A 19,879-nucleotide genomic window follows, 5' to 3' on the forward strand; every position below is an offset into this window, starting at 1 on the left:
AATGTTTTGAAATATAAGAAATTTAGGTTAAGACATGTTTCAATTCCATTGGTATTTGGTAAGGCCTATGTAGGAGAGAGATCACCCTATTATCAAGGTGCTTTGTAGTTTAAGTGTGGAAGAAAATGAAACACCATTGACACAGTTAACTAACAATAGAAGGTGTGTGTGTGTGTGTGTGTGTGTGTGTGTGTGTGTGTGTATTTACTAAGGAGTTGTCAGAAAAAGATAACAGTTGGCTGGGCATGCGGAATGAGTAGAATTTCTACTAGAGAAGAGGAAGAAAATGAACAGTCCAGGAAGAGGGAACATAACTGAGAGAAAAGGTTAGAGATGTGGGATTGATGCCAGTCTTAATGGGGATATTTCCTGGGGTGTGATGGAAAAGATGAGACTTGTAATAAAACCCCCTGATTACTAAGGATCTTTATCATGTATGGAAAAGTGAGATCACATATATGGATAGGTTATCTTATTACTAGATTTATTATGCCCACTTGGTAGATAAAGAAAAGACATTTCAGAGAAGATAAACTGTTTGTCTAAGGCCTCATGGTTAGAAGTGGTGGAACTAAGACTGAAACTCATTCTTCTCTAATAGGATATGCCCTTATTATGGAAGCTTTGAAAGCTAGGGAAAGGAATTAGATCCTACAAATATAGAGGTCTTGTCACAAATATATCAGGTAGGAAAATGAAGATCCTTGCTGATAGTAACTGTGTCTCATCTCCTTGCCTGAAAATATTTAAGCATTAGCCAACTTTCTTAACTGACTTAACTTTTGGGAGTCAGATTATTGTAAACTATACTTTTTGGGAATTAAACTTGTTATCTTTTCCCTAAAATGCTACTCTATTTATTTCAATCCAACCGAACCCAAAATATCACTGTATTATTGGTCATTCAGATACCCAGAGTCACTCTTATATTCCTTTTTTAAAGATTTTATTTATTTATTCATGAGAGACAGGGAGGGGGGGGGGAGAGGCAGAAACACAGGCAGAGGGAGAAGCAGGCTCCATGCAGGGAGCCCGATGAGGGACCCAATCCCGGGTCTCCAGGATCACGCCCTGGGCCGAAGGCAGGCGCTAAACCCCTGAGCCACCCAGGGGGATCCCTATTTTCCCTTTGCTTTGCCCAGGCTCTCACAAATGTGTGATGGGAAGATTCTACTGGTTCCTAGTTCTTTTTTACTTCATCTATCTTTTCTTCAGCTGTTATATAGATGGTTGGAAGGAGAGCCTCCCTATACAGTTAAATCCTCTAATTGCTGCTGTGTTACATTAAATAATAATAATGATGATAATAATAGAATCCTATAACTCAATGCTAGTTTTATGTTTCCAATGGATAAACAGTTTATTATGGTAGTTAATGGTATGGTTCTGGAGTCAAAATACCTGTGATAAAGTCTTGGCACTGTCATTTACTAGGTACATAATCTTGGGAAAGTTACTTAAGCCTTCTGAAACATATCTTCACCATTAATGAAATTAAAGTACTAATATTTTACAGGCTGGACTGTTGAGTGGATTAAGTGAGCTAATGAAGGTAGAACACCTACCCTAATGTTATTGTATTAAACCTTCAAAGGACACCCAGAATTTAATCTGATCCTCACAAAACTATAAAATGGGCTGCTTATAATCACCACATCAGCTTGACGGATGAAGAACAGGAAAGGAAGAGATGCTTAGAGTCTTGCCAAAAGTCATTTCAAAAGCCTTCAATAGGGACGCCTGGGTCGCTCAGTGGTTGGGTGCCTGCCTTTGGCTCAGGTCATGATCCCAGGATCCAGGATCGAGTCCCACATTGGGCTCCCTGTGGGGGGCCTGCTTCTCCCTCTGCCTGTGTCTCTGCCCCTCTCTCTCTCTCTCTCTCTGTGTCTCTCATGAATGAATGAATGAATGAATGAATAAATAAATAAATAAATAAAAAGAAAGCCTTCAATAATGAGATAGGACTTAAAAGCAGTCTTCTGTGTAAAAATCATACGATATCTGAGTGGAGAAGAAGACAAACTATGAAGATGAACTGCACACGAAGAAGGGTTTATCATCGCTTTGAGGCTGCCAATCCTAACTGAATACTTAGTATATGCCAGGCGCTGTTGTACATGATCTATAAGCACGTACTATTCAATCCTCTCAAGGACTCTAGGTTTGGGACTATTAGTTTCCCCATTTAACGGATGAGAAACTGAGGTCTGGAAACACTGAGGAATTTTGGCCAATGGCACCCAACCATTACTTGGCAGAAGGGAGACTTGACCCCAGGATTGTCTTAGCTATTAATCACCAACACATACCAAAGAAGGAAGTATTTTTTACACTCTGTGTTGCCACATGCCTGGAACATAAATTTCACATCCAGAATTGTTTTTTTCAAAGGTGCCTCTACTTGCTGAGACAAATAATGCAAGATAAGAATATACTAATAAACTGTAGCTATAAACATTTATGAAGATGCCCCTGGGAGAAATTTTTTATATCCAATGTACTCTCATATAAGAAGGCAAAGATCCACTAATCAAAAATTCTTCTTCCCTCAATTATTCCTGAACACATGGACAAAAGACTAACTAATAGGGTATTGGCCACATACCACCATTACACACTGAAACGATTTCAAATAGATAATTTTTTGTTCAAGTGATTCTGTTTCACCCAAAGGCAAAAACATCGAGTAAGGAGTCATTTGCTATTCTCCAAAATTGTCTTAACATATGAACAAAGATCTCCCCAAATATAGTGTTTCCCCCTATGCTGTTATAATCTTAAAGACCTATACACAAAGAGATACATTTTTCATAGTCCTGAAGTAGCCTTCCCTATTAGGACAAAGAACCTTAATTAAAATGATAGTCCATTTAATCGTCCCTACACACCCTTACCTATCTGTGCATGTAGGACTTTATAAAAGTTGTGTCTATACTAACTATTCCTATATTCTTGGACAAAACATTCAATAATAAGGTATTATAGGGGCACCTGGGTGGCTCAGGTGGTTAAGCATCCGACTCTTGATTTGAGCTCAAGTCATCATCTCAGAGTTGTAAAATGGAGCCCTGCGTCAGGCTCCCTGCTCAGCAGGGAGTCTGCTGGGGATTCTCTCTCTCTCTCTGCCCCTCCCCCACTTACACTTGCTCTCTCGCTCTAAAATAGGTGAATAAATCTTTTTTTTAAAAAAGGCATTTGGTACCCAAAGTCTTCAGTGACTTACTTGGATAAATAAGCCCATTTCAAGGGGTGTTTGTCTCCCCACAGTGTCACTATGAAGAATTACAAGCAAGAAAGGGGGCGCAATTTGTCCCTAAATTCTACCTATACATATGCTAGGACTTGAAATTCTAAATGGGGACTTACATGCCCTCAGACTCTTTGTGTAACTTGGTAAAAGAACCACAAATAAATCCCAGATTGCCCTCGTGTTAGCCCAATCATTGGAAAACCACTTGAAATCTAGAACTGTGTCTCAATCACATGGCTGTAGTCGGCCACAAATACCACCAAGTAAGGCCACATTCCCCACCTCCCCACCCCTCCACCCCCCCCACAACCTTATTCACATGGAAAAACACTCTAAGGATATATGTATCCTATATCAGTAAACCCTCAGCCAATTAATCCCAAACAAGGGTTTCTCTGTTCACAATCGGTATCCACCTACACAGAGAATGAATAAAAAATAAAAAATAAAAAATAAATAAATAATTGTCCTCAAAACTTCACCATTTAAGAAAATGGCCAGGGAACCATGTATGAGAAATATTTTATTTTCCAAATTTGCCTGCAAATACAAGGCAAGAGGCTAGGAGTTCTTGGTTTCTAGCTTGTCAATGAGTGTTGGGTCTGCAAAGCCCCGATTCAGGTTTGCTCATTCTTAAACTGCCTCTGAACACACAGAAAAATATTAACTGGTAAGGCTTTTCTTGAAAGGAGGAGGTGTTCAAACTATACCCCTGTATGCTCAGGCAATGAACCCTAACTAAAAAGCTATTTGTCCTCCCAGAATCCCTGTGTTTAATGAACTGCCAAAGAGTTCATTTTTCACAAAAGATGACTATAAGGTCCAAAATAAAGCCCACATAAATATGTGTATCCAGACTAACCTTGTGTTGATTGACAAACATCCACACATTTGTTTTCCCTGTCAATGTAAAGATTTGTTTTCCCTGCAGGCCAAAATGTCACTTCCCCCCACCGTTGCAAGGCATCTATAGAGCCTGTTTCAATCCTTCCAAGTCAGATATTTGCTCCTAAAGCCAGAGCAGAGGATCAAGATCATCCCTCCAAATGTTTAAGATGAAATCGGTCTTCAGTAGATGACCATTACTAAAACATCTTCATTTTATTGATCTGATTTCTTTGAGTCTCTTGAGAAACAAGAACTGGCTCCCCCAGAATTCATGTCATATAATCTGCCCACATAATATGCAATGATGAAGAAGGCCATCTCCTTAAACTCAAATCAGAAGTCATCCAGGTTAATAGAACATCTGCTATCAACAAATTTAAACTGACTCCCTCCCACTGCAATGAGCAAAGCAATACCTAACGAAGAGAAATATACATCATCGCTGCAAAATTTTGCCCGGGTGCAACCAGGTAGAAGGAAGGGCTACATCCAAAGTGAACATCTGCCAGGGAATAAGTGGAAGAAAATTTTAGCAAAGGCCCACCAATACCTCCAAATTCCGATTGGCAAATACTGGAGCCAAACATAAGATGAGGGACAGCTGTTGCAGGAAAAATTTTAAACCTACAGGCCGCTCAGAATGTGTGTATGGACTGGTGTTGGGAGAAGCAAGCCACACAGCTCATTCACATCTTGGAACCTGTGTGAGGGTGCTGTGACTAAGGCCGGAGACACTGTCATGGTTGGCTTACAATTAGGACAATGTTGCAAGGATAAAAAAGGAGTGAGAAAAGCTGAAAGCTAATTAAACAGAAAGGAGGCTCTGTCATCACCGCTCTTTCCCACTCCAATATCTCATTTTAGTTCCCACAGAAGGGTAGAGAAGAATGTGCGGTGTAATGAGGAGTCAGGATTGTAGAATATATTAGTTTTAAATTTCTGTGGAACAAATTACTACAAACTTAGAGGTGTAGAAGAACATGGATTTATCAACTCACAGTTTCCATGGGTCATGAGTCCAGAATTCGTTAGCTAGATTCTCTGCACAGGGTTTCATAAGTGTGAAATCGAGTGTTAGCCAGGCGTGTCCTCCTCTGGAGGCTTGACTGATCTGCTTCTAAACTCCCTCAGGTTGTTGGCAAAATTCACTTTCCAGCGTGACTATAAGACAGAGGTCATTTTTTGGCTGCCTATAAGTTGGGAAGTACCTGCAGCTCCCAGGACGCTCTCAGGTCCTTCTCGGGTGGTCCTCTCCACAAGCCCTCTCATACTTCAAATCTCTCTCACCAGGAAGAGCCCAGAACATTCTCAGGAGTCTTGTGATTAGATTATGTTCACCTGGGCAATCTTATTCTAAGTCATGATTTAGGACTTAAATTACATCTGCAAATCCCCTTACAGCAGCATTTGTCTGATTAAATAAGTAGGAGAAGGTGTGTTCGTAAGAGGTGTGAGACTCTTGGAGGCCATCTCAGAATTCTTCTGGCCACACTGAAGTGAAAACCATGCTGATAAGAAGAGTGGCTTCGGCTAAGGCACCCCTCCCTTTTTCTTTTTGCTTCTTTAAATATAATCCAACAACACTACAGAAAAGTTTTAAATATAGATTCCTTAAAAAAGGTAATGTATATTCAATGGAGAAGTTTTAGAATAAAAAAAGATAAAAATCACCTATAATCCCACTACTTAAAATTAATCATTCTTAATATTTTGTAATATTGCATTCTAATCTGTAATCTACATGTACGTAATAAAGACGGGATCACACTGTATATAGGAAAGGCACCTCTTTTTCATTAGTGGCTGGGCACTCCTCATTTGAACTATGCATTCTCAATAGAAGCAATTTCATCCCCAAAGGGGTGAAAATTGATTTGGATACAGGGGAGAAATCTTAGATATTACAATGGTTTGGGGACCTCTAAAGCTCTACCTGACAAAATTTTATTCATTAGTATTTAATTTCTCTCATTAGGGAAAAATTAAATTAAAATTAATTCATTCATTGGATTAATTAATGAATTAAATTGATTGATTTATATTGCATTTAAATTTAATTTATTTTTATTCCTTAGAGGGCCAATAATAAAAGAAAGGTTGAGTAACTCAGCTTTTAAGGATCCTCCTGGGCCTATATCTTAGACAGCTCTCCGTTCTGATTTCTGAAATTGTCACAGTTGCCTCCGTAGCTTTTCTTCTTTAACAATGAAAGAAAATTCACTTGCTGCTAACAGTATAAAGAGTAGGTGTCATGCTAACTTAAACTCACTTAAATGCTGATCAGTTAGCTTTCTCATTACCTAAAATTTTCAATTACATCCTCAGTAGAAGAGTCCAAGAACACATATCAATATCTCCAGAAGGCAAAGGAATCTAATCTTTTTTTTTTTTTTTGGAATCTAATCTTTTAATGGTCCATAAAGCAAGAAGAAATACCACTTTAACCTTAAATAATATATTTGTTTGGTCAGAGATGCTAAAATTGAGGCACCCTCTACACATATATCAAGAGATTTAAAATCGATCATATTTTTGACCCAGAAATTTAAATTCTAGGCATCTAGTCTAAGGAAATTTTAGAGATATGGACAAAAATTGATGTAGAAGTACCTTTATTTCAATATTATTTGCAAAGCATAAAATATACACCAATAGCAAGAAAAATTACAGTATATCATATGGCAATACATTAACATTTAAGATGATGTTCACAAAGATATAAAATTATGGGGAAATGCTGAGGATATAATGCTAAGAAAACAATGAGTATGTAAATATGTAAGTCCTGCTTCATCCTAACGTTTTATATGTATATACATGGAAATAAAGACAAAAATGCCAACAGCAATGGGATTATAGGTAGTTTTATTTTATTTCTTATGTATATTTGTATTTTCCAAATTTTCTATACTGTGAGTTTATTGCTTTTACAGTCATAAACAGAAAACCCTAAAAAACAAGGCATCGTAGCTTGACAAAATGTAACTTCAGCATACTTGTTGAATACAGAGACTCATGTTATTCAGTTCAACAGCTTCTCCTCATCGCTGTTACCCACCAACTCCTACTTGTTTGTGGAAACTCTGTAGCTCCTGGATCACTGTCTTTCTCCTCATTCCAACACTCGTTAGCATTTCAATGGCATTTAATGCAATATCAAGATGTACTGTAGCTCTGTGCAAGAGCTACGACTCCGGTCTTTTTACCTCCTTAGTTCCGACTACCCATACTTCCAACCTGCCACAGACACCGACTCCAATGATCACATTCTGGGTCTTGTTATCTTTGGTAACTACCGTTTTTGAAACTGCAGTCTCTGCTATTCCCCTCTCTAACCTCCTATCCTTCCAGCACACCCATTCTAGTAGGCCAATCTGACAACACTTTTAACTCACTGAAGTCTCCACATTATTATTATTTTGTAATAAATTTATTTTGTATTGGTGTTCAATTTGTCAACAAAGTCTCCGCATTATTGACCTCCGCACACTTTTGCTCAGACCCCATTAATGGATAAAGCCAAAAGTGACATAGAAATGGCTAACACAAGTACACGAAAAGTGCTCAACATCACTAATCACTGGGGAAATGTAAATGAAAGCCACAATGAGATATCACCTTACGCCTGTTAGGATGGTATTGTTAAAAAGACAAAGGTAACTGTTAGGAAGGGAATCTTTATAAACTGTTGGTGGAAATGTAAATTGGAAAACTATTATGAAAAATAGTGTGGAAGTGCTTCAGAAAGTTAAAAATAGAACCACTATATGATCCAGTAACTCCACTTCTGAGTATACAAAGGAAACAAATCAGTATCTCCAAGAGATATCTACACTCCCATGTTCATTGCAACATTTTTCATAATAGCCAAGACATGGAATTAACCCAAGTGTCCACTGACAGGTAAATAAATAAATAAAATACTATATTTTCTATTCTATATATTCCAAAATATTACACATATATACACAGTGGAATATATAATATTTTGGAATATATGGAATACTCATACAATGGAGTAGAATTCAGCCTTAAAAAAAGAGGGATGCCTGGGTGGCTCAGGGGTTGAGTGTCTGCCTTCGGCTCAGGGCATGATCCTGGGGTCCTGGGATCAAGTCCCACATCAGGCTCCTCCCCTCCCTGGGGAGCCTGCTTCTCCCTCTGCCTATGTCTCTGCCTCTCTCTGTGTGTCTCTCATGAACAAATAAAATATTTTTTAAAAAGAGAAATCCTGCCATTTTGGACAACTTGGGTAAACCCGAAGGGCATTATGCTAAGTGTAATAAGCCAGGCACAGAAAGACAAATAATGCATGATCTCACTTATATGTGGAATCTAAATAGTTTAATATATAGAAACAAGAGTAAAATGGTGATTTCCAAGAAGAAAGGGAGGGTGAGGGAAGTGGAGAGATGTTGGCCAAAGAGTACTAAGTTTCAGTTATGCAAGATGAATAAGTCCTGGAGACCTGAAGTACAGCATGGTAACTGTAGTTAATAACACATAATAAAATTTGCTGAGTAGATCTTAAATGATCTTGCTATGACCACAAAAATAACTATTCAAGGTGATGAATATGTTAATTGGCTTGATTGCAATAATCATTTTATAATATTTAGGTATAGCAAAAAATCACATATACTATAACTATATAAATTTATTCTCAATTATACCTTTAATGCTGGACAAAAATAAGATCATTGGGGTCTTTGATAATTTTTAAGAGTGTAAAGCAGTCTGAAGACAAAGGAGTTTGAGAACTACTGATTTTTTTAAAAGATTTTATTTATTTATTCATGAGAGACACAGAGAGAGAGAGAGAGAGAGAGAGAGAGAGAGAGAGAGAGGCAGAGAGAGAAGCAGGCCCCATGCAGGGAGTCCGATGTGGGATCCCAGGACTCCAGGACCACGCCCTGGGCCAAAGGAAGGCATTAAACCACTGAGCCACCCAGGGATCCCTGAGCACTACTGATTTAGACTAGTAAACACAGAAGCACTTGACAAAAATAAATCAAAACTGGAGCCCTATTTTCTAGAAAGAAGGGGAAGAATGACTGTTGAACAAGCAAGCAATAGTGTGCATCTCCAAGGCCTTTCCAGAAGCCCCCAATAACCAACCTCTCCATGTCCACTCTTCTTTAGTCTCCATTCCCACCCCTCTGCTATGTGGAGACATAGCAACTGGAAATGCATCCTTAAGACATAGCTTAGATTGTAATTCTGAGAACTGTGTAACGGGTATCCACTACATTTGCAATCCAGTTCAAACCCTTTTTAGTAGCCCACAAAACCCTGTATAATCTGTCTATTGCCTGTGAAGCCATACAGTGTTCTGGTTTAAAGCACGTGCTCCAATGTCAACTACATAGATTCGAGTCCCAGGGCTGCTCTTTACCAGCTGTGTAACCTTTTGCGAGTTACTGAAACTCTTCACGTATTCTTTTCCTCATTGGTAACATGGGGCTGATTATAATAATACCAAATTCATAGGCTTGCTATGAATATTGATGGGGAAAATCCATATAAAGTTCTTAGAAGAGTTCCTGGCCCAAGTATGCTCTTAGACAATGTTAACTGCTGCCTATTTCTCCAACCTCATCTTATGCCACTCTCCCCTTTACTTGCTAGTCTCCAACATCACTTAAGCATCCCAAGTTCTTTCCTGTCTCAGAAACTCTTCCCATGCTTTCCTCCCTGACTGTAATATCTTTCCTCCTGCTCTACACAGAGGTGGCTTTTTCTGCGTGGGAGTGAGGCCTCAGGGAAGCTTTCACAGACCATGATTTGTAAATAAGACTTTTTCTCATCCCCACCTCACCTTTGACTGCTACTCTGTATCACAGCAACCTGTTTCTCCCTGGCACTCATCACGATAGTAAAGATTTATTGTTCACTCATTTTCTGTCTCTGCCACTGAACTGTAAGCTCCATGATGAGAAGTCAGCCTTGTGTTCAGCCTGTGTCCTCATGCCTTGATGAAAGCACTCAACAGACATTTCCTGAATGAGTACATGCATAGATGGCCACAAGATACAGTTTATAGCCACGATTAGCTGTGGAATTTGCTGGTTCCACAGGTCCAATAAATTGAGGGGAAATCTAATCAACAGACAACCAGCAAAAATTACATATAAAGTCTAAATGCCAGTTAGTGCCCATGATATAACATAATGAAAACACAAGCATGAACTATGTCTGTTTTCTCTTTTACAGTGAAATCATATGTCATCTTTATATGAGTACCTTAGACTGTTTTTTAAAAGAGTTTATCCACTTTATTCATCTGAGACACAGAGAGAAAGGCAGAGACGTAGGCTGAGGGAGAAGCAGGCTCCCGGCAGAGAGCCCGAGGTGGAACTCGATCCCAGGACCCCAGGATCACAACCTGAGCCAAAGGCAGATGCTCAATCACTGAGCCACTCAGCTGCCCCAAGTACCTTAGAGTATTGATCCTTTTCACCCTTATTTGAATGGCAAGACATACCATGTTCAAATGTCTTGAAAATCTAAAATCTAAAATCCTAGGGGCACCAGGGTGGCTCCCATTCTTGATTTTGGCTCAGATCATGGTTTTAGGGTCATTAGATGGAGCCCCATGTTGGGCTCCCCACTGGGCATGGAGCCTGCTTAAGATTCTCTCCTTCTCCCTCAGGCCCACCTCACACTCCAAACAATCACACAACCAAACAAATAAATAAATAAAATCCTAGAATCTTAGATCTGGATGGAACACTTAAGCTCATCCAGCCCAATACCTTCACTTTGCAGGAAAGAGAGTATTAAGTCCTAAAGAGGTAAAGTGGCCTGTCCGAAATAATAATAATGGAATTGGAACCCAGTCCTCTTAAATCCTTGTCCAGTTTCAGAAAATTTTTCATCACCATCCCTGGGTAAATGCAAAGTAAGTTTCCCTTTCATAATTCTCATTAAAAACCATTATTAAGGAGACACATTTATTTGAACCAACATATTCTGGAATAGATGCTGACACCAAAACAGAATTCATGGATGTGACCATTGATTGGCCCTGCTGTGGAAGTTGAGCTTTTGCATACATATGTAATATGATAATTCCAGATTGAGGGAAAGCTAAGGATTAGCCTGATGGTAAGAAATATGAGCATTGGTTAGAAGTAGAGTTTCTTTTTTTTTAAATAATAAATTTATTTTTTGTTGGTGTTAAATTTGCCAACACACAGAACAACACCCAGTGCTCATCCCGCCAAGTGCCCCCCTCAGTGCCCACCACCCAGTCACCCCCACCCCCTGCCCTCTTCTCCTTCCACCACCCCTAGTTCGTTTAGAAGTAGAGTTTCATGGAGTAAATGGGTTTTAAGTTGTGAGTTCTTTTCAAAGGCAAAAAATCTGGTAATAACTTAAGTCTTTTAGGAATAAAATTAGCTTTGTATTAGAATTTGTGCATCAAATTCCTTAAAAAGTAGATATTTTGTAGATAAACAGAGTCTTCAGAATAACTGCATGAATCTTAGAAGAAGGAAAAAAAAAAGTTGTGCCTTCTTTCTCAATGTCAGCATCTCAATACTTAAAGGCTACACCAGCACTGATTATCAAAAACTAGAAAAGATTAGCATCCTGTGAACCTGTGAGCTAATCTGTTAGTGAAAGATGCTTCTCTCTATGTAAACTGACTTCATATATTTCAGTCTGGTACCAATTCTTAGTTCTAGATGTGTCTAGAGATTTCCACTCCTTTATCTTTGAGAGTAATTATAACGGAGAAAGAAAATGAATAAAAATTACATTAAAAACATTGGAACTGGGGCTCCTGGGTGGCTCGGTCAGTTAGGCGGTTAAGCATCTGCCTACGGCTCAGATCATGATCCTGGAGTCCCAGGATTGAGCCCTGCATCAGGGTCTCTGCTCAGTGGGGAGTCTGTTTCTCCCCCTCTCTCTGCACACCCCCCCAGCTTGTGTTCTCACTCTCTTGCTCACTCTCTCTCTCTCTTTCTCTCGAATAAATAAAATCTTAAAAAAAAAAACCCATTACTGGAAATTAAAGTTCAAGAAAAACTACAGTATTACTAGTATTATGAATGCTAATGCTTTTAGTTCTTGTCTCTTTTATTATTCTTTGATTCTGGTCTATTTTATTTTATGTCATATTTTTGTCCTTTGTGGAAAAGCCTACGATCATTAAATCACAATTCCATACCTTGGGGGACCCCTGACTTTTAACGTCTCAGTTCTTTCATCTGACACATAAGCCAATGATAATATAGCTTACATTGAAGAGGGCTTTTATAAAGATTTGACGAGGTGATATACATAAAGCATTGAGCACAACGCCCAGCATGTAGAAAGCATCCGATAAATGTTAACTGTTGCCACTGCTGGTAGCAGTAGTGGTGGCGGTGGTGGTGGTAATGGTGGTAGTAGTAGTAGTAGCAGTAGGAGTAGACCACTCTCAACTGTTTAGTCACTGGGCACTTCTTCCCTGCGTGGGCTGTGTATTCAGGTCCAGAAAGGTAGGCAAGGGAAACCTGCTTGTACTCTATTCATTGAAAGGGTATGTAGAAGGCGGAAGATAATCAGATTTTGGCTGTTCCAAGATAGGTTGAAGCCAAATCTTCTCTTTCTTTATAATGAATCATTAGAATCAAATTCATTAAAAAGTTTAATGTGGTAAAGGGATACCAGCTTCTCCTTCTAATTCATTTTCATTTCATCCTTCCTCTGGAAAGGCTGAAGCTAAAATTATATTGTGGGTTTAGTATCTGGGCAAAGCTAATGTTGAGTGAGCGTAACGTCCGGTCCTCTGCCAGGTTTCTGGGTAGGTATAAAATGAGGAGAAAAGCACCTCCCTTCTGTGACCAATGAGAAATTATTTTTAAAAGGATGAAGGTGAGAAATTCTCAAAGCTACTGCTGTGTCTCAAGTTTTTGGTGCTGAGAGCCTTGAATTAATACAGTAAGACACAGGGTGTGAACAGCTTTATCAAGCACATCCTATTGAGCTAAATGTCTACATAGTATGAAATCAAACTCCACGTCTTTTTTCAAGTAATAAAGTCCTAGGTCTGTGAAAAATCTAGTGAAGATTCCAGGTGCAAGCCCCAAGTAGGAGGGGAGAGAATGTTGTCTTATGGACTGTGTTGAGGACATATGAGGAGAAGTTTCCTATGGGACAGCCAGGGTATGAGTGAGTGACCGGGAGAGCGAAAGGATGTGAAGACACGGAGGGGAAGCAGATGAGAAGCCTTAGAGAGGTATCTTTTCCCATTCTGGAATAGAAAAATACCTGGGGAAATGTCACTTAATAGCACTTCCTATAACAATACAACATTTTATAAAATCTGTGAGTTTACCCACTACAAATAAGAGGCAAATTGAGGAAGTGGGGGAAGGATGATGTTGAATAGGCAAACAGGGGTGCTGCTGAAGGGGTTCTGGTGGGCCTAGCCATTCTACTTTTCTAATATCCTTCATTCTGAAAAAGATCAGCTGTAGCCTGGGTCCTGCTTCGGACTTGGAGGAATCTGAGTAACATAGGCGTGCATGTGTCCCAGGAGGACGATCAAAAGATTTTTTTTAAAAATAATCTGTATCTTGACACCACATAAGACTTCAAAAATCTATTTGCTTTCCTGAATTACTCCATTGAAAATTAACCAGTTTGTAGGAATGTAAACCTTATTCCAAGAGAGGTCTATATCAATTCCATTATAAATATTATAAACATACAGACTAACAAAGGAAAAAAGAGAGCATCTTCTTGGTGTTGTTTCTTTCAGTGACTTTCCATGTGATTCATTAAAGATATTTTTAACTTTTTTCCCTCAGTTGAAAAATTACATATATAAATCCTGACTTTGGAATTGCACAAACATGCACAGCTGCTGGTTTAAGCTTATAAAAACACCAAACAAAACAAAACACAACTTGGCATAGAGCCATGGTTAAACCTTTTGTAACTGAATTTGAGGGGAATGTAGGTAGAAATCCATTTCACACAGAAGAGATAATTTAATTCTAGTTACACAGAGAGGACTCCATAATAATATAGATTATTTTCTATACCAGGAAAGCACATAATTCTTTATCTCTTACAACAAGAAGGAAGCTTGATATGTTTTTGAGAGCACTTTGACTTGATGTAGGTATTTACCACTTGTAAGCAATTATAGTCATCTCATTGTTTAGTGATAATTTGGGAGGCTCTCTGTTGTTTTGTATTGTGGGTCAGTTCCAAATTTACTCCTACTAATTGCCTTTTTGTTAATTTCTGTAATAACTGGGAAATAGCCAGTCCTCTCATAAAAAAGGCTTACTGACTAGGCTGAACTTTGGAAAGAGAGAGAAAAAAGTTTGCTTAAGGTTCTAGGTGGAGAGAAGTGGGAACATCAAGTTTCTGAATTACAATTTAGTAAGAGGCATTCATCATGGGTGAGGCCTCAACATCCAGTTTTCTTTTCAATTCGATTTGCTGAAGCAATCCAGCTGCTTGAACTCATCTATCAAGTCGTAGGGTCTATAATCCAATGTCCTAAACATATCTTAATAAAGAGGACCAGGGTTTGCTTTTGTGCGGAGGGGGGTGGACAGAAGGAGTATCAGAGAGAGAAACCTGATGGATAAAAAAAAAAAAATCACATGATGAACGCCTGGGTGGCTCAGTGGTTGAGCATATGCCTTCGGCACAGATCCTGAACCCGGGTCCCCAGATCAAGTCCCGCATCAGTCTCCCTGCATGGATCCTGCTTCTCCCTCTGCCTATGTCTCTGCCTCTCTCTCTGTGTGTCTCTAAATAAATAAATAAATAAATAAGTAAGTAAGTAAGTAAGTAAGTAAGTAAGTAAGTAAGTAAGTAAATAAATAAATAAATAAATAAATAAATAAATAAAATATTTTTAAAACAATTGCATGGTATGATAATGGACCAACTCTCCTGCATTTATTCTAGACCTCTTCATAATGAGGCAGCCATCCTTTATCAAAAGTCTAGCAGATACCGTCCAGTCACATAAAGAAAGGATACGTTAAAGATGTGAAAGTTAAAGCCCCCTGTCTACTTCCAAACCCTTTGCCGAAAGAAAGGGGGATGGAGGTTGGGGGTTGGGAATTTCCCCCAAATAAATCTGTATTTGAAATAACAAAGGCAAACAGGTGTGCCAAAACCTGAAGCTTGTGAAGCTACCAATAATTATTAGATTCACCTGAGCAATATCAACTCCGTTACTGACAGAAGTCTCACATCACTGCTCTAAAAAGACCCAATGCCAGCCACTGGACGCAGGCGCTTTGACAACTCTGTATCACCACACATTTCTAAATACCCACTAGGTGGGCAGTACAGCCTCAATTTGGGAAACACTGGGCCATGTGGTACAGTTTCCTTCCCGAGAAGTTCCCCGATTATGCCATTTCTCTCATCATGAATGCTTTTCCCATCTGTCTTGTAGTCTAGGTCTTAGTGTCCTCATTAAACTCCCAGAAGTGGTTCACAGTGACCCATCATCACTCCCATCATCCCTAAACTCTTTTTTTTTTTTTTTAGCCACTGGTTTGGTACCTCATCTGTACCATTGTATGGTGTCTTTCTTTGCAAGCAAATGTCCTACCTTCTCTGAAACTGCCAGCCACTTGAGGGCAGGGCTGCCTCTCAATTGTCACCAAGTAGCACAATAGCATGTTTTAGTTTCCCTCTGGTGTCACATGTCTGGCTTTTGATGTTGACCAGGCAAATGTTATGTTGTACTACTCTCTGCAATATCCTTGCCTAACATTTTCTACCTTCGAAATCCCCCCTCATCCTCAGCTATCACCTTGGTTGAGAAGCCTCCCCTGACTCTAAACTCGTGAATGGGGCCCCTGTGTGCTTTCTCATGACACTCTACAGGCACCTCCATCTTCGTACCTATCACAGTGTCAGACACTTGCCTGGCTGGATAACTCTGTCTCCCCCACTCTATATGGATCTCCTTGAGGATAGGTGTTATTTTAATTTGCTCTCCAGTCTCTACCACAGCACCTGTCACAGATGCTGCTATCAGCTTTGTAATCTTCCATTATGTTGGCTTTGTATGGCAACAGAATCCATTTGTTTTCAGCTTTGAAAATGCACTAAGGATCCTTTTGCCTATGTTAAGAGGATGATTCTGATGCCTAAAAAGGAAGATAACATTTTTTTCATCCCCCTGTGAAAGTTTTTATGGTGGTGGTGAGGGGAGAAGAGGATCGTAAGGTGTGGAATAAAACTAATGTTTCAAGATCATCTAACACGAGCCAGGTATTACTATTTTTACACATTACTGCAACACACACAAACACACACAACAATCAAAATCACAAAAAAATGCAAAATTTATCTTATTATCTCCTTGTTAGGTGCACCAAAAGAGAAACAGAGAGATTGTAATGTACTGGCCCACACAGTTGTAGAGGTTGGCAAGTCTGAAATGCGCAGGGCAGACTAGCAAGCTAGAGAACCAGTTAAGAGTTAATGTTGCAACTCAAGTACAAAGGCAGTCTGCAGACAGGGGGACCTCGGTCTTTTTCTCTTAATGCCTTCAACTGATTGGATGAGGCTCACCCAACATTATAGGGGGTAATTTGCTTAAATGATTTAAATGTTAAGCTCATCCCCAAAAATGCCTTCACAACAATACATAGACTGGCATTTGACTGAATATGTGGGTAATGTGGCCTAGCCAAGTTGACACATAAAATTAACTATCACACTGGGTAATACCAAAAAGTAAATCCTAACAACCTCATTTTTATAGGACCTCTTCTTCTAGATACCACTTTTACTTTTTTAACCTTAAAAAACGTTTTGTGAAATAAGCCTAAAAATTCTGAATCTTCACCTGGGCTGAGATAAGGAGTCTCACCCAGGTAAGGGAGTGGGAGAGACGTGAGATGGGACCTCTGTGGGTTGGAGCAGGACAAAGAATGGAAGAAACCCTCTCCACTTCCCCTGCCCCCACATGAATACCTAGAAATTTTCCCTTTCTGAACCACCTCCTCTTCCATTTCCTTTCCTTGCCCAGGGCTCACTGAAATTTAGCAGCGCAGTAGGATATGTTTTGAATGCACTTAATGCCCTGTGCAAGTTGCCTAATAGCCAGATAATCTCTCTTAGTCATTCCCAAACCTTTAAAACTATGGACACTTTTTCTTCTCCCCATCAGAATCCTTGTTTTTCTTCTGCTCCTTCCAGAATGTATGAAAAGAGAAATCAAGAATGTTCCTAAGGAACATAAAGAGACCCCCTACTTGCCCTTTCTCCCTCCAGTATAAATGATCATGGTAATATGAACCATGGTTTACAATTTGTGTACCTCCTTCATATTCATCATCATATATGACCCTCAAAAATTAGACAGATAAGAGTTATTGTCATTTTAGACTTCATATATAAAGTCCTAAATAGCAAGTATGTTGAATGTATTATATATTATTCTTTTTTTGACATACAATTATTAATGAATATTATTACTCTCTGAATCATAGGCCTAGAGTAGACACAAATTTGGATGACTTCCCAGGTGACAGAATTTTCCCCAGGGCCTATGCCATTGCTGTACCCATTACTCTTCTCTTGAGGAACCATTTCTCCCCTTTGTCCCAACTTACAGTGACCCAAATGGGAATTACCTGACCCTTTCTCCAGAGCTCCAATGATTGGGCTAATAAATGGGAATCTTACCACACTCCTAATCCAGTGATTAGTCCAAGGGAGGGACAGAAGCCTTGATGTTTAGTCACTGAGAATTTTCAAATTGAAGATTAGAGAAAGAGGCCCACTTTCACCTCTGACGTAAGTATGTAAGACTGTAAACCCAGAAGCTAATATGGACAAGGTTTCAAATAAATGATAGACAGGCTATTGATGAACAAAGCTATTACAAAAGACTAGCAAAGGCATGGGATGGCCAGAGAGGATGAGAAAATCATGAAAGTGAGTGAATCCCTGTTCTAGGTCAGTCTCATCCTCCTATTGCTTACTTTACTGAGATTTGGTTACTTGGTTACTTTGTATCTAAACCAGAAACCAAAGGAGAGAGTTTTTTGAGGGGAAAAAAAAGTGTCTCTTATTTCCTATTATACTAAGCAGCTGAAAAGAAATCCCTTAAAGTTTTGTTAATCGATTGAAATTACAAATATACAGGCAGAGGATTTATCTTCTGAAATAGTTTTAGTAGAGCTTTATTATTTTGCCCTTCCTTTTTTTTTTTTTAAAGATTTTATTTATTTATTCATGAGAGACAGAGAGAGGCAGAGACATAGGCAGACGGAGGAGAAGCAGGCTCCATGCAAAGAGCCTAAAGTGGGACTCGATCCCAGAACTTCGGGATCATGTCCTGAGCTGAAGGCAGAAGCTCAACCACTGAGCCACTCAGGCATCCCATTTTACCGTTTCCTATTGAATATGTGGAAGTGTCCATAACAACGTCAATTTCTTTGTAGGAAAATGTTTTAACTATATGGGCAACTTCTTAATAAAAACTAAGTTTATTTTATAAAGCACCAAAGTATTTAGTTAACATAATATTATTTTTTTTGAATAGTGAACTCTGAAGGGAGGCATCTAAATAGTAGTGTGAAACAGGAGACTTAACAATGCTTATTTTTTCTTTTAATAAATTTATTTGGTATTATTGATGCAAGGCTTGTGTGTAATAATAGAAAGCCAAAGTTGTTGGAGAATTGGTAATTGGAGGTAATGACTAATGGTGTGACATCAGAAATAACTACTTATGACTGATAAAAAAAATGAAGGAGATTTTTTTCAAGTAGTTTTTAAAAATATTTTATTTATTTATTCATGAAAGACACAGAGAGAGTCAGAGGGAGAAGCAGACTTCCCTTGGAGAGCCTGATGTCAGACTCAATCCCAGGACCCTGGGACAATGACCAGAGCCAAAGGAAGATACTCAACCACTGAGCCACCCAGGTGCCCCTTCAGGTAGTTTTCTAACTGGGCAATTGTTTTCATTCTAACAAAATGTCACCAAAAGTAGTAACACCTTCTGCCATCACCACTCCCATTATATTACTCAGTATATTATATTACTGAGGTGAGAGGAGTAGAGAGAAAACACAAACAAGATTAGAGAAAGAAGCCCCGTAGGATGTTTCATAGAAACTGCATTGCTAAAGAGTACACACCCTTGTGTCATAGTATTTTATATACATTAGAAGTAGTAGCTAAAGCTATAGAAATATAGCTGAACAACTGAATAAAGAGATGAAGAATCTTCTGCAGAATGAGCTCAGATACATGGATGTCCATAAAAATGCTAACCAGCAAGGGGCATGGAATAGCATGCAACCCAGAATAGCATCAGCAGACAACACAAACATAAGTCTACTCTATACACTATATATAATTCTCCTTCCAAAATCATCCTCTATGAACTCCTTCATAGTTACCATAAAGTACCAATTTAAAGAGACTCTTAACTCTAGGAAATGAACTGAGGGTTGCTGGAGGGGAGGAGGGTGGAAGGATGGGGTAACTGGGTGATAAGCATTAAGGAGAGCACATGATGTGATGAGCATTGAGTGTTTTATGCAACTGATGATCACTAAATCTACATCTGAAACTAATGATGTACTCTATGTTGGCTAATTGAATTTAAATTAAAAAAAATAAAGAAATCCTCCAGGTAATATTAAAGACAGGGTTATGGATTAGGTGCATATTAACTAAAAATGTAGTTTTTATTGGTTTGCTAGGCTTATGGGAAGTAAGGAAAATACCTAAATAGCCAGGAAA

Source organism: Vulpes vulpes, chromosome X, assembly GCF_048418805.1.
Source record: "Vulpes vulpes isolate BD-2025 chromosome X, VulVul3, whole genome shotgun sequence".
Taxonomy (NCBI): Eukaryota; Metazoa; Chordata; class Mammalia; order Carnivora; family Canidae; genus Vulpes; species Vulpes vulpes.